The sequence below is a fragment of the Neophocaena asiaeorientalis genome, unplaced genomic scaffold, assembly GCF_003031525.2.
Source record: "Neophocaena asiaeorientalis asiaeorientalis breed wild unplaced genomic scaffold, Neophocaena_asiaeorientalis_V1.1 scaffold92, whole genome shotgun sequence".
NCBI classification, from domain to species: Eukaryota; Metazoa; Chordata; class Mammalia; order Artiodactyla; family Phocoenidae; genus Neophocaena; species Neophocaena asiaeorientalis.
In genome coordinates, this window is record NW_020174057.1 from 3,162,597 (window position 1) to 3,181,275 (window position 18,679).

The following is an 18,679-nucleotide window of genomic DNA, read 5'->3' on the forward strand; positions in this document are numbered from 1 at the left end:
TTTTTTTTTTTTTTTTTTTTTGCGGTACACGGGCCTCTCACTGTTGTGGCCTCTCCCGTGGCGGAGCACAGGCTCCCGAAGTGCAGGCTCAGGGGCCATGGCTCATGGGCCCAGCCGCTCAGCGGCATGTGGGATCTTCCCGGACTGGGGCACGAACCCATGTCCCCTGCATCAGCAGGCGGACTCTCAACCACTGTGCCACCAGGGAAGCCCTAAAGTCTTTACATGCTAATTTCAACATCTGCTTTGTCTGTGGGTCTCCTTTTATTTTGTTTTTGTTTTTTGGTGTCTTTATTATGGGTCACATTTTCATGCTTCTTTGTGTGTCTGGTAATTGTTACTGTACACTGGACACTGTAAATGACATACTGCGGACAATCTAAATTCTGTTATCTTCCTCTGATGAATATTGGGGTTTTTGCTCCAGAAGGCAGCTAAATTTCTTGTGGATAACATTACTCTTCTGCAGGCTTGTTTCTCCATTTGTTAGGCTAGTTATATTTTAATTTTACTCTTAGTCTTAGGCTCATAGTCCTTAGCTCACAGTCCTGAGATATGGTCCTTATATCTAAGGCATGATGCTTCCGGCATATCATAGAAATACAAGACATATTTACCAAGCCCCTCTAATTTGGTAGATTTTAACTTCAAACTCTGTCTCCCCAGTACCAGGCAACTGCTGAAGTCTCTGCTCAGTTCTTTCAGCCATCCAGCTGTTGTTTTCTGCTCTGCTCCTTGAAGACTTGCCCTGTGCCTTTGCAGCTGAAGAGTCAGCCAAGCTTTTTTTTTTTTTTTTTTTTTTTTTTTTTTTTTGGTAGAAGCCCCCAGCCAAGCTTTTGAGAAGGTTTTGTACATAGATCTGGGAGCTCCTCCCAACCATCACTCCTACCCTTCTGGGACTTCCCTGCTCCCTTCAACTTCCAGTTGCTCTGGCAGCCTTGTATTTGGCCTCTAACTATTTAGTCCAATAAGTCTGTGTTCTGCAGACTAGTGAATGTCTGCAGGGGAAAAGCCAGTTAAATGTGAGTTATCTCTCCTCCTGTTTGTGCCTGATTTTGGTCCTTCTCTAGTGCCTTGAAGTAGATACATAAGCAGAGTTTATAATTATTATCAGTAGGATGTTTAGTCTGATACAAACTACTTGCCATTACTTGAAGCTGGAAGGCTTTATATATTTTTAAACATAAAGAAGGTCATGTTACATATTTTATTTTATAACATTTAAAAAATTGAACAGCATATTTTAGATATTGTTCTGTGTCAGTATATATTAATTGACCTGATTTCCTTTGTCTGACATATGGGTGCTCCAAGTATTCGACGATAAGGCTGTATAACAGAGATAAACTGTTAAGTGGAGTTGTGGGTTACGAATTAGACCTCTTTCAATGTTCATTGAAAGATACTAAATTACCTTCTTTTGAATGCAGCACCTTATGAAGACTAGTTATATTTGGGTAGGCAACATCATGAATTTAAACAATCTTCTATTAATGTCTTTTTGGTTGTTTCAATTTTTCTTATTACAGGCAATGATATAATGAACATCCATTCCTTGTATGTTAATTTTTCTATAGAATCATTATCCTAGGGATGGAATCACTGAGTAACAGTAACTCCACATTATTATTAAATTTTAATTAAATAATTTAATTTTAATATATTAAATTAATATATCAATTAATCAATATATTAAATATATTAATTAATTATTAATATATTAATTTAATATTAAATATTATTAAATTTTAATATATTCAATATAATTACCAAGTACTCTCCATAAAGGCTATATAACTATATACACTCCAAGAGTATATGAGAATGCCTACTTCTTCATAACTTTAACAACACTGGATATTATTCTTTTAAATCTTTCCCATACACACAAACCACCCTAATGGCATTTCATAAGAGGGGGATTGTCCAGCCTTCTTTTGCTGTCCTCAGTCTTGATTCTGAGCTATTGTCCCTTTCAATTTTCCAACACTGTGTCTCTGCCTTGCCCTTTGAACTAGACCATTGATGTCTGTCTCTGGGCTCCCCATCAAAAACCATTTGGATTCTACTTCCAGGCATGCTTCCTGACTTTACTGGTAAAACATAATCTCCAGCTCAACCTGGCCCAGGGCTTTATTCTTTAGTGTTGCTCCACCATGAGTATTCAGTTTACCTCATTCCCTTCACATCCCCTCACTTATCTTCACAATTTACCTCACTCCCTCAATCTAAAATAGACATTTTTGTCTTTGTGAATTAAGGTCAGTGCAATCTGAACAACATATGTGCAATAATTGGTTCAAAAGTACTGTCTCAGTAAGAAATGCTCTAAAATGTCTCCAAAATTATTGCTGTAGCTTCCATACCTTCCTTCCTTTTAAAAAGTAACCACTAAGAGAGCAAATAACATCTTGGAACATTTTCTCAGTAAAATATATGTGAAGGAAGAGTATAAAGCACTTTAAATATAAGAAACGACACATACATATTTTCCTGTACTTTCTCTGGATTCCCACTAACTGACATAAAGGGATTTTTTTGGTAAAGACATAAATCTAAGAGGGAAAAGAGAACTGGAGACAAAATGATAGCCACAAAATGTTGCAAATTAGAAAACAGAAGAAGGAAAGACAAGTGACCTAGCAGACCCAAGAAAGCTATGTCCTAAGTGAGTAAGCTAAGTCACAGCCCATTTTCCAATACATATAGAACCCCAAAGGCTCAAGAGTTAGAAGCATCAGGGGTTTATGATTCAGGGAAAAAGGAAAGGACAGAAGTCTAAGGGGCAGCTAGACCTCCCTCCCAAATCCTCTTTCTTACTTTGTGCAACCAGGTGACAAATTCTTCTACCTCAGCAGAAAATGGGGATTCTGGACAAAGTACAAACAGAAGGTCTCTGAGAGGAGGACACATGGTATAGCTGAGGGCAGTAACCATTTTGAAAGCAGAAGGATTAAATACTAAATACTGAAACCCTCCCCCTAAAGCTCCTGGCCCTCTTCCATAACATGGTTTTCAGAATACAATGCAGGATTATTAGAAGATTCTTCTCAAGAGGGAAGACAGTAGAAGCAAGAAAAGCTACAATCCTGCAGCTTGTGGAATGAAAACCGCATGCACAGAAAGACAGACAAAATGAAAAGGCAGAAGACTATGTACCTGATGAAGGAACAAGATAAAATCCCAGAAAAACAACTAAATGAAGTGGAGATAGGCAACATTGAGAAAAAGAATTCAGAATAATGATAGTGAACATGATCCAGGACCTCAGAAAATGAATGGAGGCAAAGATCAAGAAGATGCAAGAAATGTTTAACAAAGACCTAGAAGAATTAAAGAACAAACAAACATAGATGAACAATACAATAACTGAAATGAAAACTACACTAGAAGGAATCAATAGCAGAATAACTGAGGCAGAAGAACGGATAAGTGATCTGGAAGACAGAATGGTAGAATTCACTGCTGCAGAACAGAATAAAGAAAAAAGAATGAAAAGAAATGAAGACAGCCTAAGAGACCTCTGGGACAACATTAAACGCAACAACATTCACATTATAGGGGTCAGAGAAGGAGAAGAGAGGGAGAAAGGATCTGAGAAAATATTGGAAGAGATTATAGTCGAAAACTTCCCTAACATAGGAAAGGAAACAGCCACCCAAGTCTAGGAAGCTCACAGAGTCCCATACAGGATAAAACCAAGAAGAAACATGTTGAGACACACAGTAATCAAACTGATAAAAACTAAAGACAAGGACAAATTATTAAAAACAACAAGGTAAAAACGACAAATAACATACAAGGGAACTCCCATAAGGTTAACAGCTGATTTCTCAGCAGAAACTCTATAAGCCAGAAGGGAGTGGCATGATATACTTAAAGTGATTAAAGGGAAGAACCTACAACCAAGATTACTCTACCCAGCAAGGATCTCATTCAGGTTTGATGGAGAAATCAAAAGCTTTACAGACAAGCAAAAGCTAAAAGAATTCAGCACCACCAAACCAGCTCTACAACAAATGCTAAAGGAACTTCTTTAAGTGGGAAACGCAAGAGAAGAAAATAACCTACAAAAACAAACCTAAAACAATTAACAAAATGGTCATAGGAACATACATATCAATAATTACCTTAAATGTGAATGGATTAAATGCTCCAAAAGACACAGTCATGCAAAATGGATACAAAAACAAGACCCATATATATGCTGTCTACAAGAGACCCACTTCAGACCTAGGGACACATACAGACTGAAAGTGAGGGAATGGAAAAAGATATTCCATGCAAGTGGAAATCAAAAGAAACCTGGAGTAGCAATACTCATATCAGATAAAATACACTTTAAAATAAAGAATGTTACAAGAATGTTACAAAGAATGTTACAAGAGACAAGGAAGGACACTACATAATGATCAAGGGATCAATCCAAGAAGAAGATATAACAATTGTAAATATATGTGCACACAACATAGGAGGACCTCAATACATAAGGCAACTGCTAACAGCTATAAAAGAGGAAATGGACAGTAACAAAATAATAGTGAGGGACTTTAACACCTCACTTACACCAATGGACAGATCATTGAGACAGACAATTAATAAGGAAACACAAGCTTTAAATGACACAACAGACCAGATAGATTTAACTGATATTTATAGGACATTCCATACACTTTCTTCTCAAGTGCACACACAAAAAGTAAAAATAGAATTACCGTATGACCCAGCTATCCCACTACTGGGCATGTACCCAGAGAAAACCATAATTCAAAAAGACACATGCACCCCAGTGTTCACTGTAGCACTATTTAGAATAGCCAGATCATGGAAGTAACCTAAATGCCCATCGACAGATGAATGGATAAAGAAGATGTGGTACATATATACAACAGAATATTACTTAGCCATAAAAAGGAACGAAATTGGGTCATTTGTAGAGACGTGGATGGACCTAGAGTCTGTTATACAGAGTGAAGTAAGTCAGAAAGAGAAAAACAAATATAGTATATTAACACATATATGTGGAATATAGAAAAGTGGTACAGAACCGGTTTGCAAGGCAGAAATAGAGACATAGATGTAGAGAACAAATGTATGGACACCAAGGGGGGAAAGCAGGGGGTGGTGGTGGGATGAATTGGGAGATTGGGATTGACATATGTACACTAATATGTATAAAATAGTTAAGTAAGAAGAACCTGCTGTATAAAAAATAAAATAAAATTCAAATTGAAAAATAAAAAAACAAAGAAGATTCTTCACTGAAAAGCATCTTACAAGCCGAAAGAAAAGACCTAAAGATACTGACATTTGGGTTATCAAATTAAACAGCCCAGCCTCATCACTCTGCACGTGACCTGGTGGTCTTCAAGCCCCACCCACAATAGAGAGCTAGTATTAAGCTTTTTAGTGCCCCAACTTAAAATATAAATGACAGCCAAGGATCACCAGACATTAAGAAAGACTCAAACATAACAGAGATTACAAATGTAGAGATTAAAGTAATTTGAAGGTAAAAGAAGGTGAAAACTGTCAGAGAGCTAAGAGAATATTTGCAAACATGAACCAAAGGATGTTATTTTAAAGGGAGTATCCATAAAAAAGAAACATCTTAGAAATGAAAAAATATGGCATAAATTTAAAAATCCAATAAAAAGGTTGGATGAAAAATTTGATAAAATTTCCAAAAACCAACAAAATGACAGAAAATAGGAGAGAAAAGTTAACATTTAAGGAGGAAGCCAGAAAGTCTGATATCTAAACCCAATATGAGTCTTAGAAAGAGGGAAAAAAGAAAATGGAAGAAATGAAATCACGAAAGGAAGATGAGATGACTCCATAGTGACTCTACAGTGAGAAGGCAGTAGATGATGCCTAAGCCTGGGGAACAGTCATTGGCGCAAATGTTTTCTGAATTAGTTAATAAATGGAACAACACTCCTAAACTAAGTCCTGTAGGCCAATGAAGTCATATTATATGACACCTCCTCCGAAATATTGTGGTCCTGGGATGCAGGGCTCAGGACAGTATATGCTGCCCAGCTAGGGTGAAGGGCCAGGGCACAAGAAATGGCACCTCAATGCCAGTGCTACAGAACTGGGACTTTGAACTTCTGGTAATGTTTCCAGGTTACAAGCCGTTGTGCAGCATGCCGACCTTCCTCTCCCCATTTCCACAGCCATCGACTAGCGTTCGTAGAAGAGACTATTGATAGCCTTCACCCTGTCACCTTTGGCTGTAGTTCACAGAACCAAGGGGCTTTATGAGAGGTGCCATCTTGGAGACAAGGACCCAAAGGCCCAATAAATAGTGCAACTGAGTCACCCTAATGGAAGGTTAACAAAATGAAGGAAACCCAGGACCAGGCCTCAAGCACTGAGGGAGAGAGTGGGGAACCCAGATTGTCCTCACAGGAACATTTGAGGCTTCCCTTCAGTATGACCCCATAGCTCGCTGATCTCTTCCTTCTTATCACTTGTCACAGCTTGTAACTTTTCAAGCTGATTGTAAGGTCCATGAGGATAGTATCTATGCTTGTTTTGTTTTGATGTCACTCATCTGCACTCAGCACTAGGAGGTGCTACCAAAAAATTGTTAAATGAGTGAACGAAAGATCCAGGTAAGAGCAGAAAAGTTGGAGCTGGCAAGTGAGATACAGAGCTCAGAGAAATTTCCTGAACTGAAAAGAAGAGGAAACCGTGGTGACTTGATACAGGATGCCAACAGCCTGGACAGGAGAGGGAAGAGGTTCTCACAGGTGCCAACTGTGTCTGGAGATTCCAGCAGTTAGACACATACGCATGGGTTTGCGCCTGAAACAGTCACTGTGAATCCTGAATGCTGGCCCCATTCCTGCCAAGGCCAGCCCTGCCCTACAAGGGCGGCCACCATGGTTGGAGACCTGTTTAGTTCCTAGACATGGGGCTGGAAAGGGAACGCCTCAGGTTTTTACGTGGAAGCCCAAACTTCAGGTTGACCAAAACCACCTCACATCATCTTTGCTGGAATTAATAAACTCAGATGATAGGTCATGTCCCAATCGTGTGGATGATTTGACAAGATGAGCTGTTTGGTAGGCAGGACACTGCAAAAGGCAGGAGGATGACTCCTCAGAGGGTAGAGTAGGCTAATGACGCTTCACTTTGAAAATAGTCTTGGAGTCCGTGGGGACAGAAGGAAGGCTGTGGGGTAGAGATAGAGAGCAACGAGGATTTTGAGTGACGTCAAGAAGAAGCTCAGATTTCATTTGGTTAAAAAGAGCCAGAATACTCCCCAGAACACTCAGATACTAAGACAACTTCTTAGTACTGCCCCATAATTGTGGGAGAAAAAAATTTCAACTGTTCATCTAAAATCGTTTTGCTAGGGATGGGATGTGGGATCTCCCTCCTCAGAGAAAGGGGACAGGCCTCTTCTCTCTGAGAATCTGGCTTTTCCTACAGTTTCTCATGCAAAAGACCTATCAGGAGAAGGTCATGAATAGAGCACTTTTCCTTCAGCCAATGAGACAAACACCCTATTCAAAAGCTCTTGCCGTGCCCTGCCCACACACTGTCTCAGCCAGGATTATTTTGGCTTTTGACGAAATCCCACGGGGTAATAAGAGCAACCTCAACTCTGCTGTGCTATTTCACATGACTCCATGGCTGGCAGCAGGCGGGAGCTATTAAAGATCATCTATTTTATGAACATCACCCACTTGCTGTCTGCAATAATGAGAGGAGAGAGCTACCGACACCAAAAACCCAGCAGGTGGGCTGGAAACATTTCAGTATGAAGCTGACAGCCATGCTGGGGTCCTTGGCAGTACCTGGACTATATACTGGGGTTATAAAACCACTCACATGGGCCTGAGTTCAAATTTTGACACTGCTATGTATGACCTTGGCTGGGTTAGTTAACTTCCTTGAGCATCAGTTTTCTGACTTGTAAAATGAGGGAAATAAGGCTAAAATCCTGACTCCTAAGGTTGTCAGAGGACGGAATGACACAATGCACTTGAAATCACCTTCCCTGAGCCTGGCTCCTAACAGATGCTCCACCAGCGCTGCCTTGCCTCCTTTGTCCTCCCTCCCCCACCTCTATGCTCACTGTCTGTGAATGCAGTGTTCCTGCACAATGAGTCAGCTGAGGCGACCAGGAATTGAGTTAATTGGACACGTTCTAGCATTGCCTCAAACAAACACCAGGACGAATCTCTGTGCGGCCTGTGACTGAGGAGGGGGTGGGGCTTATCGCCCTAGGTTACCTGTTCTGGAAGAGCTCGTCCTGTGCTGAGAACTGTAGCCAGACCCCCTGGCTAGGGCTAGGGAAGTTCTGTTTCAACATCTGCTGCTGCCCCTGGGAACAGCTGAGGATCTGGACCTGGAATGTAGGAACACTGTGGCCCAGTATCTGTTGATTCACTCTTTCAACAAATATTGAAAACCTGAATATAAGACAGACACCATCCATTCCTCATCAAATACTTCTATAACATTTATTCTATGCCTGACACTGATTGAAGCACTTTGCAAACATTATCTCATTGATTCCTCATAACAGTGCTGTAAGGTTGGTATTATTACAACCTGATTTCAGAGGTAATGAAACTGAAGCACAGAGAATTTACAGAACTTGCCCAAGAAACTTATACGCAAGACTTTTTGGACTCAGTGACAGTAGCATTTACAGTCCTCCATTGTATGTCTGGAGGAGGGATAAGCATACACTCATCTGTTCATGATCTCATTCATTTACTGAGAATTGCATTAATCACAAAGCATGTGTCAGACTCTGCTTTAGGAAAGGTGGGGACATAAGACCCAGGTCTGTCTTCACAGAGCCTACAATCCAAGGAGGTGAATGCCAAGCGAGCCTCATTTTTATCCTTTGACTTTGCAACCAGCAAAGAGACAGCTGACTTGGGTCAAGGATGCCAGTGGAATAGACATCTTTGTATAAATGACCTTTATGGGACATTAAACACGTGGCCTTTGCCCTTATAAGGCCCGGGCTAAGGAGTCCATCAAACACTTACTTAGACCTTCATATTTCAGAAGAGAAATGTGTGTAAGGCTAATGCCCTCACCAAAACCCCAAAAAGGTACGCAGCCATAAGCACTGCCTAGTGTTCCCAAACTTCATATGTGTATCACTAATGAAGAATATTTTGTATGAGGGGTTAGGTATTTATTTTTACGTGTACTTTAAATCACATTTTAAAAATAGCACTGACCTATTACTTCAAACATACTATTGCTTAAAGAAAAAAAAATTTTGAGTTAACTAAAAAAAATATTGGCACAGGTGGTGCATTACAAATGAAAAATTGTCAAAGTGGTACTCAAATGACTGGAGTCTGGGAAGCACACAGTGATTCTGACTGGGGTCATTAAGGACATTTGGGGTGAGGCAGCTCTTCACTGTGTAGGGCTAGTGCCCACACTGCCAGCTGATGCCTAATATCTTTGACCACTGCCCTCTCCATGGTAATAGCACCCCCCTCCCATAATGCATGGTGGGTGATAACTCCCCACAAAAAATGCCTCCAAACATTTCCAAATGCCACATGGTAGAAGGCTGGGGGGATGTGGTAACACTCCTGGTTGGGAACTATTGCTAAACTAAAGTTAAGGTCTTGCTGGAGGCCTTACTGGGAAAACAAGCTATTTTCAGATTTTTTAAAATAGAATGAAAGTCAAGTTCAATTACCAAGTGGCTTAATGGTGGGGGGTGGGGACCAGAGTAAGCAAATGAGAACCCAAATGAGAAGACGGCAAAGACATAAAAAGTCGTGGCAAGAGTGGGGACAGACAGAAAAGGCCTGGCGCTGCAGACAGAGCCTCCCAGGTTTGGGGCTGCTGTTAGGAGCAAGACCAGTTTCTTCCTGCTTGTCTGACAGGTGCCACCTGGCACCTGACAATGACCAGCGAGGGTGCCCGCTACCTGCTGACGAACAGGCAGTGCAACCTATGGCTTGAATTAAATGCAGTGTGACACCAAGCCAGAAAGGTATTCTGCAAGGATACAAGAATCGTATGATGAAAAATGCAACAGATTTATCAATCATTAAAGAGGGAAAGAAGGTCCCAGAAAGCCACGAGTCTCTTTCCAAGTGACCCATAACGTGCTGCTAACAGTGAGGATGAATTGTGAGGATGAGAACAAATTGATGCTATTTGTACACCACCCAAGATACCGTTCATGCCCTTGAAAAATCTTGGTTGTTTTTGGTACCTTTGAGCCCTACTTTTCCCAGCACACTCCAAGGTTTTGTGTCCTCTGCCTCAGTATGTCTGTAGAACAAATCTTTCCAAAGTTGTTAATAGGTGGTCACAGAAAAAAAGCTTCCAATGTTAAGTTTGGTAAATACTGCACATTTCCATTTTGGAGATTCACAACACACACTGGCACCTTAAAGCTTTTGAGAAGATTTCTTCTGTTCCCTTGGTAATTTAAAATGCAAAAGCCAAACTCCTTGCCTGGTTTTAAAAGTCAGCTGACTTGCCCCACTTCACCCAATCGATGTAATTTTGTTGGGAGGCATACTCATCACTACTGTTCCTAAGTAGTTCCTTATCCATCCTCACTTCTCGCACATTCCTTCCTCCTCTAGAAACCCCATTCCCAGCTTCTCCACTGACTTTACACTTCTGTCAAGCCTCAGCTCAAGATTCATGTCCTAACTACTGTTCCCCACAGTGAATTTTCTCTCTACTGTGAATTTTCTCAGAACTGTATCTATAAAAGGGGGTGGTGTCATGTCATGGTGATCCCTTCTAGGTTGCCTTGGGATTACTGTCTGGTTGTGTGATATATGCAGTCTGTAAGCAGCTTTGCCTTTTCAGCTTCTCATGGGAGCCTGTTACTATACTATGGATACTATGGGTCTCGCAGAAAAAACACTTCTTGATATCTATCCTGGTGGATGTGCCAATGGCTGGCTTTGTTCCCTTGTAAAACCAACTACCGCTACTTGTGTCTCTATGAATTAGCAACCACCGGGTAATGACTGAACATATGTGTTCACACTGTCTATGTTTAATTACTCTGACGTTCCTCCAATGAAATGAAATGTTGGCTACAACAGATTATATCTAAAACTGAATAACATTGGGAGTATTCAAAGTTAAGAGTGTGCTCCTGGAAATGGAAGTTGACTTTTTACCTGTATGAATATTAAGAATTTATTTTTATTTCTAATATATTTCCTAACTTCCACCACCCCCATCAAAAAAATCCCTGCCTTTCTCATGGCCTTTCTCATATCAGTTCATAATGATTCCATCTTTCCACTTGTTAAAAATACAATCTTGATGTTTCACCGCCAGTTTTTGTCATTTTAACACCCTATCCAACCCATCAACAAATCCATTTGGTTCTACCTTCACAATGTAATCAGAACCTGACCACTGCTCACCACCTCCACGTCACAGGATGCATGCCCCTGGAAGCTGATTCTGAGATGGAGCTGGGTGGGCAGGAAGGTGATTAGAGAGTGCTCCTGGGATCGACACCTGTTAAAGGGAAGGAAACAGGCTTAGAAAGAGGGGGAAGTGGGGCTGAGATACTGTCACAAAGAAGGCCTGAGCTGACTCCACAAGGAGCCCTGAGCTGGGATGGCCCTTGGGAGCTGCTCTGAACTGAGGTGGGCAGCCAGGCCTTTATACCTCTTCACCTATAGTCACTGAATGCAGGCTGCCCAGGAAGGGGCAAGGCCATTGTGCAAGATGGCTCTCCTCAGAGGGGGCAATTCTTGAAGAGGGCTGACAGCCAAAGGCTATCAGCTGGAGACCTCCCTGCTGCAGGAGGAATAAATCTTTCATTCCTGAAGGGGACCTGAGCAGGGTACCACGCATCCACTGCACTTCACATGTCCATCTTGACCCAAGCCTCCATCTTCTCAGGATTAGTGCAACAGCCTCTTCACTATTTCCCTGCTTCAGCTCTCTAAAAATGTCAGCTAGAGTGATCCTTTGGGACTATAAGTTAGATGATGTCATTGCCTCTGCTGAAAACCATGCAGTAGCTTCCCATCTCACCCTGAGCAAAAGCCAAAGTCATCACAGTAGCCTGTCAGATGCTCCCCCTCTGATCCTCCCAGCTCTCCGACCTCAGCCCCTACTACCTGCCCGCTTGCCCACCACACTTTAGCCACCCTGACCCCCTTGCTATTCTTTGAAAATGTTGGGAAAACTCTTATCTCAAGCCTTCACATTTCATTCTTCCCGTCACTCAGAATGTTCTCTCGGGCCTCAGCATGGCTCTCTCCCTCACCTCCTCCAGGTTTTTACTCATGTCACCTTCTACTCCATCCCCCTGGCTCTCCCTGTCCCTTTGTTGCATCCTTTTTCTCCATAGCAGGGAGCTCTACAAGTGGAGAAATTCTGGACTGTTGCATTGACTGCTGTACCCCTAGTATCTATAACCATGCCTAGCACATAACATGTGCTCAGAAAAACAGATGTTGAATGAACTTCTGTAAGTTACAGAAAGAGTTTCCATGATTGGCCCAAGTTGAAAATCATTCCATGGGTTCTCTAGGTCCCAAGAAAACCATTAACAGCTTTGATTCCTCTCCTTTTGTTAAGCTTCAGTCATGCAGGTTATTCGGTTTTCTTTACCCAAATTAAAGGAGGAGTAGCTTAAGTGTCTTTTCTAGAACAGGCAATCGAGATGCCAGAATTCTGATTTTATCTCATACCCAAACCTTACAAAAACATTTTTTTCTTTCAAATTTGCTTTAGGCTCTTAAAAGTTGAAGAAGACATGGCTTTTGACAATGATGAAGTTTATCTGGAATGCTCCTGTGCTCCCTGAAAGCAGTGATGGTTAAGAAATGCCCCCCCTTTGTGTCCCAAGAAACAGCTAACCACCACAAAGGACAACCCAGCCTTCCCATATTCTCAGATAAGACCCGCCTCCATCCTTTCTCAGGAGTCCCACAGGATTTGTAGATGACTCCCTTGTTCACTTGCCTCTATAAAACCCAGGCCTCCTTCCTTCTCTTTGAGACATTCCTCATTAACAAATGTTCTCCCTATTGCAAAATTATATCCATGATTGACTGGTGCATATTGTCTTTCACACTTCATAAAGAGGGGACTTGTGTTGCGAGGATTTATTTTTAGCCTCAAAGATAGTATCCGTTGGAAAATCAACAGCTGACAATAGTAAGTGACAAAATAATTCTTGACAACAGACCACAGACAACCAAAGGGTCCACTCCCTTAGCAGAAAGCCAGCATGGAGCTCAGTTTCAGAGCAGGGAATAATTACTACTTCCAGAGGCTGACAGAAACTTGATTCAAGCAGGTGGCTGGACAAAAAAGTAATGTTGGAAATAATTTCCTAGTATATAAAGTAGATGTGGTTCTATATAATTTTCTCCTGAAGTTAATTAACTCCAGTGTGCTGGGCACAGAAGTCTCAGTCTTGCCCTGTCTAGGATCCCTGGTTCTAAAGAAACGGGATGGACGCAGGATGCTCCTAGAAGCTAGAGACTGTCATACATTACACGTCTGAAAGCTCTTACCTTTCCAAGAGGTGGGTCCAAGGGGTCCACCAGCCTGCCCTCTCATAGGGCAGAAGATCTGTGGTCAGCTGTATAAAGATCACGGTTTAGATAAATGGCTTCAACTTTATTCCAATACCTTGGTTAGTCCTTCATAACAGAGTTTACATTCTTGTGCAACCCCACAGAAACACTCAGCTCCATTCTGTTGGACACAAGCCCGCCAAATACCCTACAAAGCCAAAAAATGATCAGTCAGGCTTAGATGCTAGTGAGGTCTGGTGCCCATTTATAACCTATAGGCTTAGGGTTCTTGGGGTGAGTAACTTGGATTCAGATGTACTGGGAATCCCCTAAAAATTATATGCCAAATGGGGTGTGTGTGTTTGTGAGCACGTGCACGCGTGTGCACTTTTCTAAAGAATGACTCCACAGTCTTCTCACATTCTTAAAGGGATCCATGCCCCCTGAAAGGATAAGAACCACTACCTATTACAGATATTCTGGTCCTTCAAAGAAATATTCCCTAGGCAGAGCCCCCTCATCCTTGGCTTTGACACGGCCAGGAGCACCAAGTTCACCACCAGTCTATGAGTAGGCTTACTTACTTCATTTGTAGGCACTCGGTCTTCTCCCGGAATCCACAATGAGCCATTAAGTCACGCCAAGGACCTTGGTATCAGCTAAGTCTGATTAAGTCAAATCATCTCCTAGAAGCTGACAAGAGGGAGGTTATATGACCTAATCCGACCCATTTGATATTGTCTGTTAGGGCTGCTATAACAAAACACTACAGACTGGGTAGCTTATAAACAACAAGAACTTACAGCTCATAGTTCTGGAGGCTGGGAAATGCAAGATCAAGAAGCCAACATGGTCACGTTCTGGTGAAGGTCCTCTCCTGGTTCATAGCTGGAGCCTTCTCACTGTGTCCTCACAAGTGACTGTGGGGTCACTTTCATGAGAGCTCCATCTTATGACCTCATCCCTCCCAAAGGCCTCATCTCCTAATTCCCTCACCTTTGGGGGTTAAGATTTCAACATATGAATTCTGGCGGCAGGGGGGATACAAACATCTTGGCAGAGCAGATATTTTCCACAAATATTCTCCATCAACAGTGTAATCTGATACCCAAAATAGCACTGGCTAGAGACAGAATGTAAAACTGAAATGGAAACATATGAGTATTACTAAGATGTTGGGTCTACTTTTTTCTTTTTCAGTACTGAAACCTGGATTTCATGGTCTATGTTTTGAATCAATAATAGCTTTTAGAGTTATTGCCACATATTCTGCATAATTTTAACAGACAAGCTTAATTGGCTCAATGAACTGTGTCCTTATGAGACTTTAATTTTCCTGTAAAACAGCAAATGCCAACAAGATAGACATCCCTATTCTAAGTTGTTTACAGTTCTAGGAAGTAAACAGGCGGTTATTACATGAAAAACATTCCTTGTATGCCAGCAACATCTAATTTTAATCTGTGGGACTTTTTGAGGAAGAACTAAGGGCTAGAGATGGCACAAAGAACCCCCACATATGCCTGATATCTAAAACCTGAAGCCTGACCCGATTCCCCTGTGGTTAAATAAAACACATGCTTCTCAATGTCATTGTTGTCTTGATGTACAGAACGGGATAATATTGGCCACTTAGTCTATCAATAAAATTCTCTTAGCTTCTAGATTGCTTTGAGACAGTAACTTGGAGGCATCTTGTAGACCCGTGGCGAGAAGTGCCATTTGTCACATTGGATGTAAAATAAATTAAGTGGAATTCTGGTATCCATATGCATTAACTTCCCTTTAAGGGACCGACGTACTAACTTGGGCAGCACTTACAAATCTCAATTGAAGTGTCACCTCCTCAGTGGCCGATTCTGTTGCTCCCTCCTCTGTGATACTGGCCAAACAGTTATCGTAATTGCTGGCTGTTGTGTTTGTCTCCTCAACAGGCTGAGATCCTACAGGGCAGGGACTATGCCTTATTTATCTTTGCATCTCTGGTAGCGCACACAAATTGCTAGCTTGCTGATTGTAGAGATTCATTTAACGATAGCCAAGTGTTAGATCAGAATCCCATCCGAATTCTGAATATGCTCTGAATTGTGCCTACCAGTTCACATTCCTTGTCTTTAAAGTCTTGATAAAAGTACTGAAGGACCATGTACTTCCTATTTTCATATGCAAATCACAGCAGGAAAGGGTGATTTTGACCCTCACGCTTCTCAGGCACCCGGTAGGGTGGAGAATATTAGACAAACCCTGATAGCTGAAATAATTCAACTCAATGATTTAGCAAAACATTTTTGCTGTGCCATGCACTGTTCTAAGCTTTAATTTTGTGGGATCCTGATTGTAATGTGTTATTGTCCACATTACATATGAAGAAACTGGCACAGAAAGGTAGAGTAACTTGCCCAAGAGATGAGCCTTATATGAGTATTCTCCATGCCTCTCACCTCTGAAGCAAGGCAGAGTGAATCCTTTCTCCCCTGTGTTCCCACAGACTCACTACTCAGGCATGGACCTCATCATCTCATATTGTGATTAGAGATCCATGTCAGTCTCGTTGGCCGAACAGTGAGTTTCTGGAGGACCGGGACTGTGGGGTATCGGTCATCTTTTTGCCTCGCCACTTAGCAGAGTGACTGGCTCATGGGAGCTTCCTGATAAGTGCCTGCTGAATAACTGAATGAGGGAAGTCTCTTTCTAAAACTACCACTTGTGAGGAATTCCTCAGAGAAAGGGATGAAGACAGACCCATTCTACTGCCTCAGTTGCCTTTGTAACCTCTGGTGGAATGTAAATATTTAACAAGGACTTTCCTTGCATTACTGTTTGTAATAGTGACAAAGGAAAAACCATTTAAAGATCCATCTAACATAAGAGGAAAGTGATCTGCAAGTCATGGTACGTGCATATACTGGAAAGTATGCCACTACTAAAAACGACGGTGTAGACCAGCAGCTGCACACAGATCAAATGTGGTGTCCCACCAAATTCGGATCGACACACAATATTACTGTCCCCCAGAACACATACTTGTAGGAAGAGAACACTGAGCTGAGTGGATCACATGCCACAGTGGAGAAGGCATCTTGCTGTAAGAAAGAGATTAAAAACTTAGAATAAAGCCCAAAACATTTATGGGAATGTGTTCAACTTTGCTTTTTGAGGATGTAAGAATGCACAGTGGGGACAGTCAATAGCTCTACTCAAGTAACAACAGGGCTCTAAAGGGGGACCAAGCAAACAGTGGGATTATGCTGGATGTTTTGACAGCAAAAAGACATTGTTATACTTAATAGCTAGTCTCTTTTAATATCTTCAAATATGCTGCTAAAAATTATAGGATTTTAAAGTGTGCTCCGAACACAGAGGATGTTGAAAATCACAGAGGATGTTGAAAGGTATAGAAAAATCTTTAATGACATGGAAAGACAGCTATATGTTAAATAAAAGAAGCCAACTGTAAAACAGCATGTACGATACAATCCTGTTTTTGTTACAGGAGAATATGCAGGCATGGGAAAGGAACTGGAGGACATAGACCAAAACTGGGCTGTAAAAGTAGTTATCTTCGGAAGATGGGAGTGGGAGCAATTCTTTTTTTTTTTTTTTTTTTTGCTCATTGGTATTTTTTCACTGCTATAAAAAAGATGTACTATTTTTGTACTGAGAAAATTTCATAAAAGTTACAGTTTTTAAAAAGTTACGGGGCATACTCACGCACATGCATGTGTGCGCACACACGCACACACGCACACACACACACACACACCAAACGAAAGTGGAGTTAACCTTTTTAATCGTTTTTTTTGGTCAGCACCTACAAATGCTCTACCACCTCATCGTACTCATTAAGAATTTTATTGGGAGTAGGCAATCTCTGGGATTGTAGAACCTTCTTCCGTGCAAAAACACATGGACTCCTTGCAGGCAATCACCTATTGGATTCTCTTGGGAGGTAGACAGATGCCAGGTAGCATCAGTCTTCTCAGTAAGAGGTAGAAATCAGGCAGTGATTTGATGTTCGGTCCTTCCATTCTGCACATCTTCTGCAAGGGCATGAGCGGGCCCAAAGAGCTACAGCTGCTATTTGATGCTGGAGATGCCCTGCTCATTAAGGGCAACAAGTCAGCGCTCCCTAATAACCCCATCAGCCCATCATGGCAAGTTCTTCACAAATTGTCCTTCACTGCTGACAGAGCACAAAGGTACCCGTGCATAACAGATGCCCTACAAATGGCAGGAATGCCCTGGGTCGTCATCAGACCCACTTCTAAAATGCCATCTAGTCGGATGCAGCCGAGCCCAGTTATACTCACTCATCCATACATGTGGTGAAAACAAAAGCTCCTCTCTGTTAGCAAACCCAGGGGGACGAATAGCGACCTAACAAGTCCAAGGTTCAAAATGACAAGCAGTTATTGAAGATGCCGTGGAAGAACAGTCTGTCACAGGGTGCAGTGATGGGGCCAAAAGTGTGAGGATTTTACAAGATAATGAATTAATGGCTGGACTACAAAATGGAAAATTAGAGCTGATAAGGCCAGTGGACCATCCTTCTGAACTGTTTGTTGAACCGTAAAATAACCGATTCTTTTTAGGAAAGGGAATATGGTTACTAGACATCTGAAAGGATGTAATTAACTCACGACTGTCACCATTTTGAGGACCCACTTTCTGTCCAACCTCAGCACTGTATATGCTTGCCCTCAGAATTCTTTTCCCTTTGAAAAATTCTGAGTTAAGTTAGTATTAGGAAATAGATTCTCTAATTATTCAGAAGGATGGATCACAGATTGGGAATGTTCACCTGTGTCTCTCTTGATTGGACCCACTGTAGCATTAATAAAGCCATATCACATTTTAAAGCTTAGCAAGAAACGTGGTAATAGTACTTCCTCCTACAGTGCCTCAGCTTTAGCCACTGTTCAACTTGGGCTGGGAACTGCATCCGTGTTCAGCCACAGCAGCGAATTAACAGCTACCATTTCCCCAGAGCTGGTGATGGGCCAGGCACTAGATGAGCCCGGGGCAGATGTTATTCCTTTAATCATCACAAAAATCTTGGAGGTGGGGACAATCACTGCCTCACTCTACAAATGAGGAAACTGAGGCTTAGAGAAGTGTAGTAACTTGTCTGAGGAGATGCTGCTAGCAGGAGGAGGGCA

At 41.7% G+C, this 18,679-nt stretch overlaps 1 long non-coding RNA gene across 2 annotated transcripts in view; it reads right to left on the bottom strand.

Moving 5' to 3' along the window:
• LOC112405826 (uncharacterized) overlaps positions 1 to 14,192 on the bottom strand; it is a 22,243-nt gene extending 8,051 nt beyond the window's left edge. Inside the window, exons 1-3 of one of the 2 annotated variants that reach the window (XR_003004433.1) lie at positions 14,105 to 14,192; positions 13,518 to 13,728; positions 11,403 to 11,499 (exon numbers count right to left, since the gene is read on the bottom strand). This is a non-coding gene — a long non-coding RNA (uncharacterized LOC112405826). Of the gene's footprint in view, positions 1 to 10,810; positions 11,500 to 13,517; positions 13,729 to 14,104 lie in introns of those variants that run through there. The other variant, XR_003004432.1, reaches the window with a different exon arrangement.
• Positions 14,193 to 18,679: the final 4,487 nt, after the last annotated feature.